The 13,286-nt window shown below is 41.4% G+C and overlaps 1 long non-coding RNA gene across 1 annotated transcript; it reads left to right on the forward strand.

Annotated features, from left to right (window-relative positions):
* Window positions 1-5,377: 5,377 nt before the first annotated feature.
* Window positions 5,378-13,286, forward strand: LOC311421050. The gene is made up of 2 exons (XR_014684677.1): window positions 5,378-5,495; window positions 9,159-13,286. It is a non-coding gene; the product is annotated as an uncharacterized lncRNA (long non-coding RNA).

Consider the following 13,286-nt stretch of genomic DNA (forward strand, 5'->3'; position numbering starts at 1 on the left):
CCAAAATCACAGACCCATAACAGTGGACGGTCACTGCCAACTGGAGGCCTGTCTTGAAAGGGTCATGATGCAGGGACAGTCTGGGAGGAAATGAATGGCTGGACTGACTGAGAAGTTTTATCAAAGTTACAGGTTTCTCAGACAAGCTGAAGATACTCACCTCATCATGAAGAAGACCAAGAAAGAACAAGCACTTCCTTTTTGAGGGAGCAGTGTGTGCGGATGTTATTGAGCACTGTTTGAGTCAGCCCAGGCAGGCAGCAGGAACAACCACAGACTTGCAGCTAAAACACAGAGTAGATTTATTCTTGTTACCTCATCAACTGGGGGACCCCAAGAAACACCCGGGCAGAAGCACACAAGTGGGGACAGAGGTACTGTGAAGCTCAGTCCAGACTACAAGATCACTGGCCTTCTGTTTACACCTGCTTTTATCAAGGGTTCAAGCAGGTGCAGTTTTTTCCACCATGCGGTGTTCTTCATTGTGCTTCTTTGATCTCTGTACCAAGGGCAGGAGATCAAGCTCATAAAATAGGGTGCCTCTGACTCTACCAAACATCAATGTTATCTATACACAGATATGGTAATTGCCAAGCACACAGAGCACAAAGAGAAGTAGGTACAATTGATACGCTTTTCTACATTTCTACTCACTAGACTTTACACATTCCCAGCTGGGGAGTCACTTGAGTGTATTTACAATCCTCCTCACCAGTCTTCCATTTTGATCCCATCCTCCTCACTAATCTTCCACTTTTAACCCCTTACTCCCAACAAGCATACAACTCACTATCTCCTGAGGTTATCTCACAGGGGGACAGAGGGTTGTTGGAACTAAATCCTTACCATACAAACCTTTCTATGATTTTATGATACTGTGACTTGCATAATTGATTATGATGGCAGGGCCAACCATAGTCATTGCTAAGGTGCATGGATGTAGTGGACAAGGAGGGACAAAAGAACTGGTTGTAAAAGTACACCTTGTACACGCTCATGAGTCAGGCCACTGAAGAACATCAAAACAACCAGCAGGTGAATCAGGCTGCTAAGATTGAAGTGGCTCAGCAAGATCTGGACTGGCAATGTAAGGATGAATTATTTATTGTTTGATGGGTCCAAGACACCTCAGGCCACCAAGGAAGAGATGCAACATATAGGTGGGTTTGTGATAAAGGGGTGGAATTGACCATGGACACTATTGAACAGGTTACTCATGATCGTGAAATGTACAGCAAGCAGTTAAAGCCCCTGATATGGAGGATGATGTCTGAAATATAAATATAGGGATGCCTGACAGATTGATTATATCACACTCCGACAAACCTGATACATCAATCACCATGTGTATACAATGGTGGAAATAACCACCAGATAGCTGAAGACATATTCTGTGCCCCATGCCTCTGCCTAGAATGCTATTCTGGGTCTTGAAAAGCAAGTCTTACGGTGACATGGCACCCCAGAAAGAATCAAGTCAGACAAAGGGACTCATTTCAGCTGTTCAGGACACTGGCTGGCAGAGTCCCTTGGGAGGCAGTTCTGAAGGGCAGAGGAGTCCAGGAAGGCTTGGCACTCCTCAGGAAGGAAATCTTAATGGCGCAGGAGTGGTGTGTCCCCATGTTCCCAAAGCCAAGCCAGGGCAGAAGAAGACTGGCCTGGCTGAACAGAGAATTGTGGCTAGAGCTTATGAAAAAAAAGAGGGTTTATGACCTTTGGAAAAGATGGTGGGCCACTAAGGAGGTCTATAAGGATGTTGCAAGGCTGTGCAGGGACAAAATTAGAAAGGCCAAAGCTCATCTGGAGCTCAACATGGCAACTGCTGTTAAAGATAACAGAAAATATTTGTATAAATATATAAACACAAAAAGGAGAACTATGAATATGAGCCAGCAGTATGCTAAGGTGGCTAAGAAGGCCAACAGCATCCTGGCTTGTATAAGAAAGTATGGCCAGCAGGGCTAGGGAAGTGGTTGTCCCTCTGCACTCGGCTCTGGTGAGGCCGCACCTTGAGTACTGTGTTCAGTTTTGGGCCCCTCACTACAAGGACATTGTAGGACATTGAGGTGCTGGAGCCTGTCCAGAGAAGGGCAATGAAGCTGGTGAAGGGTCTACAGAGCAAGGTTTATGAGGAGTGGCTGAGGGAACTGGGGTTGTTTAGGCTGGAGAAAAGGAGGCTCATGGTGGGCCATATTGTATTTTTTATTTACCTTAAAGGAGATTGTAGCGAGGTAAGGATTGGGATTTTCTCCCAAGCACCAAGTGATAAGATGAGAGGAAATGGCCTTAAATTGCACCAGGGGAGGTTTAGGTTGTATATTAGAAGAAATTTATTCACTGAAAGGGTTGTATGGCATTGGAACAGGCTGCCATCCCTGGAGGTCTTCAAGAAATGTGTAGATGTAAAACTTATTAGCATGGTTTAGTGGTGGACCTGTACTAGGTTAAATGTTGGACTAGATGATTTCAGAGGTCTTTTCCAACCTGAATGATTCTATGATTCTATAATTCTATGAGCATCCCCTCAGATAAAAGGAACTTACACAAAGTATCGTTCCAGTTGTGGGTTTGCAGGAGCTAGATTTATACTGGTAGGAAGTAATCTTCCATTTGCTGATGGACACAAGCATTTTCTGTCAACTCTGCTTCTGTACCACTATCAATAAAATAGATATATGCCACTTAAGATGTTCCAAATGTTGGTGTTTAGAAGAGAGTAATTTTCTTTGTAAGTTAAACATAAGAAGAAATCCGGGTTCAAGTCTTACCGCTGTCATCACCATGTTTGAGCAATTTTGACCTCTAAGTTTAGATATTTGGCAGGCCTCTTCCATGACTCTTGCTTGAATTTCCTTACCTTGTCAAATGAAGGTGAAAATATATCAATGTACAAACAGATATGATATGTCAAACATACAATGTAAACAAAATTACAATATTAATGCTTAGTTTCACTGCTATGTCACTGCATGGGAGAACAAGACTGGTCCAGCCTGTTAACCTACAGCCTACATACAGTTGCATTACAAGTTTAGTATTTCTACTCTATGTGTAGCACTTCATAAAGTTAGCCCATTTCTGAGCTACTCAGTGTTTCAGCTCTGAGCAGATGAGGACTTGAACTTTAATGGTCTCATATGCTTGTTACACTGGAAATAGTTATCAAAGGAACTGTAATGTTAGCAGCAAAATCCTCCAGATTTGAATAGTAGTTTGAAGCTTTTCTACCCAGTGGGACCAGCCACCATAATTCTGCTTGTGGTTTCCCAATGAGAAATGTCTGTTCAGCTATTTTGTTCTGTATATGTGTGTTGTGGTTTAAGCCAACAGGCAGCTAAGCGTGACACATCCCTTTGCTCACTTCCCCCACCCCCAGTGGGATGGAGGAGAGAATCAGGAAAACAAGAAAGGTAAAACTTACGGGTTGAGATAACAACAGTTTAGTAAGTCAGAAAAGGGAGGGAAAATAATTAAATTAATTACCATAATTTCTCACCACCTGCTAACTGATGGCAAACCAGACCCCAGGAATTATTCCCCCCAGCCAACCTCCCCCAGTTGTATTGTTCAGCATGCTGCCATATGTTATAGAACATCCCTTAGGCATATAGAACAACCCTATAGGCATCAGCTGTCCTAGTTGAGTTCCCTCCCAGCTTCCTGTGCACCCTCAACCTCCTCACTTCAAGGGCAGTATGTGAAGCTGAAAAGTTCTTGGCTTAGTGTAAGCACTGCTCAGCAACAACTAAAACATCAGTGCATTAACAGCATTATTCTCCTCCTAAATCTGAAACACAGCACCATGACAGCTACTAGGAAGAGAATTAACTCTACCCTACTTGAAACTAGAACAATATCTACCCCTTATTACATACCATCTACATGATGTTCAGGTTCCACAGTTTTCAATGCATCCTAATTAATACCTGCCTTTCGTGTCTTTTGATATATACAGAGATATCATTCCTTTAGTCCATGGGCCATCCTTCTAAAGTGTCTGTTGAGTTTGTTCAGTCCGTGACTTTGGGCTCCAGCTGTCATAACAGTCCTTCAGGGCTGGAGAGATGGTGAGTGGTGCTGGATAGTTGCACACTGAAGCTATTTCTGGTCCATCACCACTGCACTTCTCCAGCTCTATCACTACTGCACTTTGCTCAGTTCCATTAAAATTCATTCATTATTAATCTGTTTAATTCTTATTGTAATACCATTGACATGGCATATAACCATAGTAATGATGACATACATTTTAATATAACAATTAACATCACACAATTATAATCATCGGCTATTCTTACCAATATCAAATCCCATTGAGGTACACAGATGGGTTTACTTTTGCCCGAGGCAGAAATAACCCATACTGTCTTTCCCAGCATGTTTTTTTACTTGCATTACAGGGACTTTATCCCCTTCTACAGTACATAACAATTTTGATTAGGCAGGACCAGCTCAATTGGCATCTTCCCTAGAGTTGAATAACTACCTGGCCTTTGCTGAACGTATATGCCAATGTTTGAATGTCTGAGCACCCATTGCTCTTAGAGTTGTCTTTAACAGTCCATTTTATAGTTTGAGTTTTGCCAGAACCTAGTGCATGATAGGGGTTATGATAAACCCACTCAATGCCCTGTTCTTTGGCCTAGCTGTCTATGAAGATGTTTCAGAAATCACAGATCAACAAGGATCACAGAATCACCTAGGTTGGAAGAGACCTCCAAAATGACCTACTCCAACAAGTCCTCCACTAAACCATATCACTAAGCACTACATCTAAAAGTCTTTTTAAAGACCTCCAGGGATGGTGACTCCACCACTTCCCTGGGCAGCCCGTTCCAATGCCTAACAACCCTCTCAGTAAAGAAGTTCTTCCTCATATCCAACCTAAAACTGAACACAGTACTCGAGGTGCAGCCTCACCAGAGCTGAGTGCAGGGGGACGATTACCTCCCTAGCCCTGCTGGCCATCCTTTTTTATATAACTCTTGTGTAAAAACACTCTCTAATATAAAGATCCACAACACCACCCCTTTCGTGCTGCCTGTCTCTTCTGAATAGCCTATAGCCAGACGTTGCAGCACTCCAGTCATGAGAGTGGTCCCACCACATTTCCGTGATGGCAACCAAGTCGTAGCCTGCCTGCTGCACGATGGCTTCCAGCTCCTCCTGTTTGTTACCCATGCTGCGTGCATTAATGTAGATGCACTTCAATTGGGCCATTGCCTTCTTCTCTGGCCTTGCCATTGTTCCCCCTGGCACAGCTCCAACAAGCCTTGTTTTAGCTCCGTCCCATCTCTTACCTAGTTTAAAGCCCTCTCAACGAACCCAGCCAGCTCCTGGGCTAGGATCCGTTTTCTCTCGTGCTCCCTAGAGGCAGCTTTTGAACGGCCGGGGCGGGGGCGCTGCTGGCTCCGCCTACGCCTCGTCAGCTTCCCTCGCGAGGGCTGCTGGGTCCTGGAGGCTCCCTCAAGTGGGCTCGATGCCGGGTAAATAAGGTAACTAATAATGCTTAATTTATTAATGCTTAATGCTTAAAAATTATTATGCTTCATAAAAATACTGTCATAGTATAATACCTAGCCCGTTGCTTTAGAAACTATAAGCAAACCAAAATCATTTTGAATTTAAAGTTTTGTTATTGCGTGCAAAGTATTACCAATGGGAAGAGATCTATGGATCTGCCCATACTAACCATAGATAACAACTTTCTCTTGCATGGAGAAAATTCTTACAACACATCAAGGTAATTACAGTGACTCAGTCAGGGGCCAAACATTATTCATGTTACTACTATTCAAATAAACAAACAGTAATGGTGAAGTAGTTATATGAAGTCTCTTGCCTGTAATTCTCTGATCTTCTGCAACTGAATACCTGAATTCTGCTGTTCCTTGTTTTGTTTTGTTTTTTTGTTTGTTTGTTTTTGTTTTTTTTTTGTTTGTTTTTGGTTTTGTTTGTTTGTTTTGCATATGGCTAAATTCAAAGTTTTTCCTGTAAAGGAAATGTTCTTTTAATAAAAAGAAATTATGTCCAGTTAAAAGCAAATAGTAAATTTAGCATTCTTTTTTTCTCATACTTCCTTATCTTTTGAACTAAATGTTATAATTCTCCAAATCTACTAATATTTACTGGGCTAGTTTAAATCTCATTCAAGCATTCTATTTCCTCATTCAAGATCCATACAAACTTCTTTTCTTATCTAGAGTCCCTTCAACCTGTAACATAAACAATACAAAGATGGCTGAGGGAACAACTTAAGAATCTGCCCCTTCTCCTTGTGTTGAACGTTCTCATGTGGTACATTTGTCACTCCAGCTTGATCCTGGCTTTAGTGACGATATGAACTTTTTACCCCTCAATTTACAGGTCATCCAGTGCCTGCTGGTGGGCTTCTTTCAGGGTCTTCTTCTTTAGTCATTTCACAGTAGTTTCATCCAAACCTGTCATTTCTACAGTGAGATTTTAACCTATTGTAAGGCAAAATATTTAGAGGTCACTAAAAATTTTGGCTTTTATGCAGGCTAGTGATGACACAAAAGCAATAAACATGTTTTGAGACTTCTGAAGAGACAACTAATTGCATTCTGTGGTCAAACTATAAAGTCTCTTTGCTTATATATCAATTGTTTTGAAGTCACAAAGCAATTCTGAACTTTCATTTTAGTGCATTTTTGTATGCTTATAGGTTAGTTTTGCTGCACAATTGAAGTGGACAAATTTAACACCAGGCTTACATATTCCCTTGCACAACATGTTATTCTTCAAGCAGACTGCTCCTTTCCATCCTAAATATAGAAAGAGCAACTATTATTAGACATGCAAATAGCAGAAATAAAAAGTACCTTGTTTTCTGTGGCAAGCTTTTGCTTTTCAGCCTTGGTCAACGTTAACTCAAGATCACCAATAAATTTCTTCAGTTCAGAACATTTGTTCTCCAGTTTTGTCTTTCTGCCTGTGAGATAATCATTTATCTCTCTTCATCCTCTATTTTTTCCATTACCTCTGTTATTCTTGCCTCCATCTGGAAATTTGTTTTGGTCAGCTGGTCACATCTTTCTTCAGCATCAGCCATAGTTTCATTTTCCATTTTAGAGAAAACAGAAATACGTATCACTGTCACACATTGGAACTGACACTTGCAGGAATAATTTGCTTGTTATGCAATTGAAATATGAAAGAGAATTTCCATTCAGCTTTTTCCTAAACACTCAAACAAAACTGATATAATTTGTGGAGTCAAAAATGGCTTTAAATTGCATACAGTCTGCACATGCAGCTGCAGGTCCTTTTTCTTCTACTCCAGTCACCATTTTTTCTTTCCGTTCTTTCTTCTTGGTTTCCGATTTAGCCTATTCTTCTTCAGTTTTATTGAACTCTTCTTTCATCATGGCCATTTCCTTCTCAGTTTCCACACTTTTTAAGAGGAGTTTTATCTTGAAGTATAGCTTCATCCACAGCCAGTGCTTAACATTTGAGAATGTATGGATGTTGCACTGGATGCAAAAGACAGACTCCCCAAAAGCCAAGCAATCTACAAGTACTGTGAAAGAAAACACATTGAAAAGCCAAACCTTGCAGCAGACACACATCTTTGGTATAATATTCTTTTTAATTCAAGTCTCCTGAGGTATGGCCTGTGTAAAGCCTGTGCACGTTATCAGTTGTCCTAGGCAATCATCTCACATCCCCTGGAAAGATGTGTCCTGGAAAGGACACCTATCAGACCTGCCTTGAAGAACACGTGCAATCAAAGAACAGAGAACAGTCATTGCTGGACATATTTTTTAATACAATGAATGTTTTCTCATTGCATCTCAGTCTTATTTGAAGACTTCAGACTTTGCAATTGTCCCCAATAAACTATTCACCTTCACTGTAAGAAAGGTATACCTCACTTCTAGCTTGACAGAATCTTTTTTCATGACCCACGCTTGGGCTTCTGCTTTGAGTCTGTCTCTTCGAAAACAGGATGACAGTTTTCTGCTTATTCAGAAACATTCCTCTCTGTAGGTTTGTTAACAAATTCCATTAACATACAATTTAATGAGTTAAATAGTTTGATTTAAATCTCTCACTGCACTTGAGTACACATTTATCCTGTAGCTGTTTTCTAAACCACAGCCAGCTTTGCACATTCCTCCTGAAGTATGTAAATGAGAATTGGACATAGTATCTGGGAATGGACTCTCTAAACCTATGTTGGGAGATCATTTTACATTATTTTCTTTTCAGCAAGCTGCTGTTTACACGTGCACAAATCTGCCTAGCCACATCACTGCCTTGAGAAATCTTCTTCAGTTAGTTTCCAAGATGCCACCTCTGCCATTTCCAGTGTCCCTGCTTTCCAAGATAGCCCATCTGGTGCTAGAAGTTTGGTGTACTTTTTTTGTCCTTAGAGATCTGATGCTACATTTGCTTTTGCTCATATACAACAAAAAGATGACACCCAGCTGTGTTGCCCTAAATTTACCAACCCTTTATAAATGTCTTACTTGCATAGCAGATCCTGAGTTAAAATTGTGTTTTGAGTGGTTTTGTTTGTTGTTTTTGTTTTGTTTTTAATCTATAAATCAATGTGGTTAAAGTGCTGTAGAAATGTTAGCCTTGTAAAAACTAAGAACTAAGTTAGATGTCCTGATGGTCTGTTTTTTTAATGTAGATTCATTTGCCAATCAAGCTTGTAATTTCATCAAAAAAGTGGTATCAATTATTTCCTTTCAGTAAAACTATTATCATTAAAATTATTTAAACAACATTCTTCAAACTTCTATTAGGTAATGTTTAAATATAGGATTTGATATAGACCATCCTCCATATTTTTTTTGAACTGTGCTTGTGTCAAATTTGAGATTTTAAGCAAAGAATGCCCAAACATTCACATGAATATAAATTAAGTAAAAATAGCTCTTGGCATACAGTTTTCAACAAGGCATTTGGGTGGGCACTGCTTGCATGGGCCCTGCTATTAGATATATCTTCATGCTTTCCATAATTGTTAAATATTGAAAGTGTTTTCCTAAAGAGTTATATCATATCATTGACTTTTTAGGAAGACTGTTCACTCAAATGAATGGGGCTTGAAGCAAACAAAGGATGTTATTACAGATCTCTCTTTAAAATCCCAATATATTTTCTAATTAGGAAATCCTTTCCTGCAGGTTTGAATGCCTTCCAGGACACCATTACATCTCAGCTGGTGTAGAACAAGCTGGTGATACATCAGGCCTGTGACAGAATAACATGGGAGTATACTGATTTTTCCAGTGTGGAGCTTAGTCTTTCTAATTTATACTTTATGAATTACCTGGAGTCTTTGTTTCATCAGGAATTATACAATGCACAAAAACAGGATAAGTTGTTTGCAAGTTCTACATCTGCTTATTTAGGATTTCCTGACAAAAAAAAAATAAAAGAGAAAAAAAAAAAAGAAATTGTTTGCAGTCTCTGTATTAGATCTTGCATCTTCTCTTCAAAACATACTGTAAATGTCCTCAGTATGATTTGATTCCAATGAAAAATGAAGATTCAGAAGTTTATCCTTACTTTTCTAGTGAATATTCTATTCTACAATCCTGTATAAACATCAGTAAAGAAAATAGATTCTAACAGTGAATACAATTGATAAATGTTGCTCCTGTCTTAAAATTAACCTTGGTGGTCAGGAGCTAATCATAAGAGCTAGCAAATAAGATGAAGATGGAAAAAAATGAACAATACTCTGGAACACCAGTAGTGGTCATTTTTGATCTAATGAACAGATGAATGAAAGGGTAGATCTGGTATTTTTATTTACTTAACTGTATTAGTTATGTATATTTAAAAGAGCCACAAAATCACTCAACATTTGTCTATGACAGAAGTCATCTGTTCAGCATAGTTGGCAGACAGTAAAGCCAATGTTTTCAGTGAAGACTTCTGGTATAACCCAGTGACAGTTTCAGTCAGGGGGTCCTTGTTCTTCTCAAGCCAGCCAGTGATGTTATATTCCACTGTGCCAGCATAGTGTACCAGGGAGAAGTGGTCCTCAACCTTGCCTTTGGCAGGCTTGGGCTTCTGGAAATTGCTGGACTTGCCCAGATGCTGGTCATAGAGCTTGTTCTTGAAAGAGGTGTCAGTTGCCTTGGGAAACATGTACTCCTCTTCCAGGATGGAAAGGATGCCCATGGGCCAAATTAAAAAATGAAAAAATAAAAATTTAAAAACAAGATGATTCAAGTAATAAGAATATAGAGTGAAATGAATTCTAAAATTAAAGCACTGGAGTTCATTTTATAGATAATTAGCTTGGGATGAGCAAGTAAGCAAGATTATTGTGAGTAACTGGCAAGATAATCAAAAGCACCAGATTTACAATAAACAGTGTTTTGAACAAGCCAGATATTTGCTGGGGAAAAAAAAATGCCAAAACTCTTTAGTAAATTCTTGGAATATAAGAGTGACTTCTCTTTATCCAGAAGGTAGTTAAACCAAGCAGACACGAGGCTTTTTAACATTTGAGTTAAACTTATCGGAAAACCTGAGAAGGAGCAAATATGCAAAGGTAAAAGACAGTGGGGGTAAATAAGACAATGAAATGACAGTTCAGAATCATGTGGAAGAAAGAAAGACAGAACACAGAAATAAAAGTAGTATCTCTTTAAGAAGGCAGAGCATGTTTCTCATAAGTAAATAAGAATTCACAAGGGGCATGTTTAAAGGAAGGGAGGAAGTAAGGAGACCCAAAAGATTCACAAACATTGTATTGAATACTTACCATGCAAGCACTCCCAAAAGCCCTTTGCAGATTAGATTTATACGTAAGAAACTCACCATTTCTATAATCTCAATGCAAGCAGCCAGCTCCATCACAAAGTAAATGAACTTCTTTCTTGTACTCCTCCTGCTCCAGTACAAATGTGGTGGTCGAAGAACTGCTGCAGGCTGGCGCAGCATCAGCTGAACCCCTGTATGAGTAGGACAACAATGCTCTACAGAAGGGGGGGGGCGGTCAGGGAAAGCATTTGGGATGGGAAGAGCCTGGAGGGGCAGAGGACATGTAACAGCCACAGTGGGGGAGATAGTGGCAAAATGACAGCCCCATGGCCAGGTGCCAGCTCAGCTGCACATCTCCATCTTCCATCCATCCCACTGGTGTCCATCCCATCCCTTGGCCCCACACTAGCATTTTTAGCCCTCTGCACACTCTGCTCCAGACTGTACTTAAGGCTGCTGCATCTGCTGCAACCTCCTTGCTCTCTCCCTGTCTGCCCAAGCATTACAGCCCCCTGCGAGAGGGACCTGGTACACAAAGGCAGCTTCCAAGCAAGGAGCCACTGTGACAGGCACAGAAGAGCTGTCCTGAGCTCTGCAGCCCCCTTCCGTGCGTTCTCACCGTCCTTGCTCCTTGCCTGTGAGTAAAGCTGGCTGGGTTGTGCTTTGGAGTGGCTTAGGAGTGCTGGCACCATCAAGAAGCATTTAAGGGGATCTAATGGTCAAGGAAGATGACTGAAGTATGTGGATCTGGAGCCTAAAAGGACTATTTTGTTTCCAGACAGCAAAAATACCTATTTTTCCTCCCTCACGTGAATTACTCCACCAGTAGGGAGTTTGTAATGGAGGCAGACAGTAAACTCAGCACTGTGGGAAACACTTGCCCTGGAAGCCCATCTAGGGAACAGCAGGCTGCTCTGGTTGGGGTTGGTCACAAGTGGTTAAAGACACAAAGACACAATCATCATTTGAAGTAGTGTTTAGTGTGGAGCAGAGGAGGCTCAGGGGAGACCTCATTGCTCTCTACAACTGCCCGAAAGGAAGGTGTGGGGAGCTGGGGGTTGGCCTCTTCTTGCAGGTAACTAGCAATAGGACTAGAGGGAATGTCCTCAGGTTGCACCAGGAGAGGTTCAGGTTGGAAATTAGGAGACATTTCTTCTCACAAAGAGCACTCAGGCCTTGGAATGGGTTGCCCGGGGAGGTGGTGGTGTCACCATCCCTGAGGGTGTTTAAGGATGTGGTGCTTAAGGACATGGTTTAGTGGGTAATGCTGGTGGCAGGGGAATAGTTGTACCAGATGGTTTGGAGGTCTTTTCTAACCTTAATGATTCTGTGATTCTCTTCTGTGTGAACATGTGACACAGGTAGTCCTCACTGCCCAAGCACAGGGCACAGGCTGAAGCAGCAGCAGTAGCAGATGAGATCCAAAAGCATATCTGTACTGCTGGCACAGCTCAAGCTCAAGCACGATACCAGTGGAGAGCAGGGCTGTTCAACAGATACTGATCAAAACAAACGTCTTCAAAAAGAACCCTGAGGTCCAGGTGCTGCTCAGGTCAGGCCAGGGAGCCTCATGCTCTCTGCTGCATTTGCCTGCTTTGGGTACAAGCAAACTTGCCAGCTGCAGCTCTTGTGGTTTCAGAGACAAGGAGCAGATGAATTCACCTGTCACAGGCCATCTGATCCAAGTCAGTTCTGCTTAAGATCAAAACTGAATTTGGACTGAGATCTTTTTACTATCATGGCAGGCACACATAGTATTTTCACACTGGCATTACATGTGACAGTATAGAAAAATAAGAACTTATTAGCATTTTGCCCTGTGACAGATGCCCAGTGTGGCTCCCGCATCCTCTCAAGACACAAGTCAAGATAAGGCCTTGCTTTCCCAACAGGTTTCTTTCTTAAGTGCAGAAGAAAAAAAAAATGAAAAGGGGGAAAAAGACGCAGAAATGTGTTTGGAGCACATTTCTGGGCACATAAAAGAGAAGGTGACTTGGAAAGGTCAGTTGCTTACATGTCTGTAAATCATGCCTGACCATCACGATGGCCTTTTACAATAAGACCACCATATCTATGGATGTGGGGAGAGCAGTGGAGGCTGCCCAACCTCAGCTTTCAAAAGTATCCGCTACAATATTCTTGTGTCCAAGCTAAGAGGCTATGGTTTGGGTGGGTAGATGCAAAAAAAATGGCTGGACAAGCAGATTCAGAGGGCAGTTGATAATGGGTCACAGTTACTGCATGGGTCAGTCCTGGGAGCTTTCCTGTTCACACCTTTATCAATGGCCTCACAAAGACAACATATTTGATTATAGTTTGCAGCTGACAACACAGGGAGGTGAGCAACTGACACCCTCAAGGTCAGGGCTGCCATCTAGAGGGACCCAGCTGGAGGGATGGGCTGACAGGAACACTGTATGAAGTTCACCAAGGACTTTGTGCAAAGCTCTGGAAAAAAGGAAGGAAGGAAAGGAAGGAAAAAAAAAAAATCCATGCAAAAAAAGACATGTTCTGGGAACTCACTTGCCAGGGAG

Source organism: Aythya ferina (genome assembly GCF_964211825.1).
Source record: "Aythya ferina genome assembly, chromosome: 18".
Taxonomy (NCBI): domain Eukaryota; kingdom Metazoa; phylum Chordata; class Aves; order Anseriformes; family Anatidae; genus Aythya; species Aythya ferina.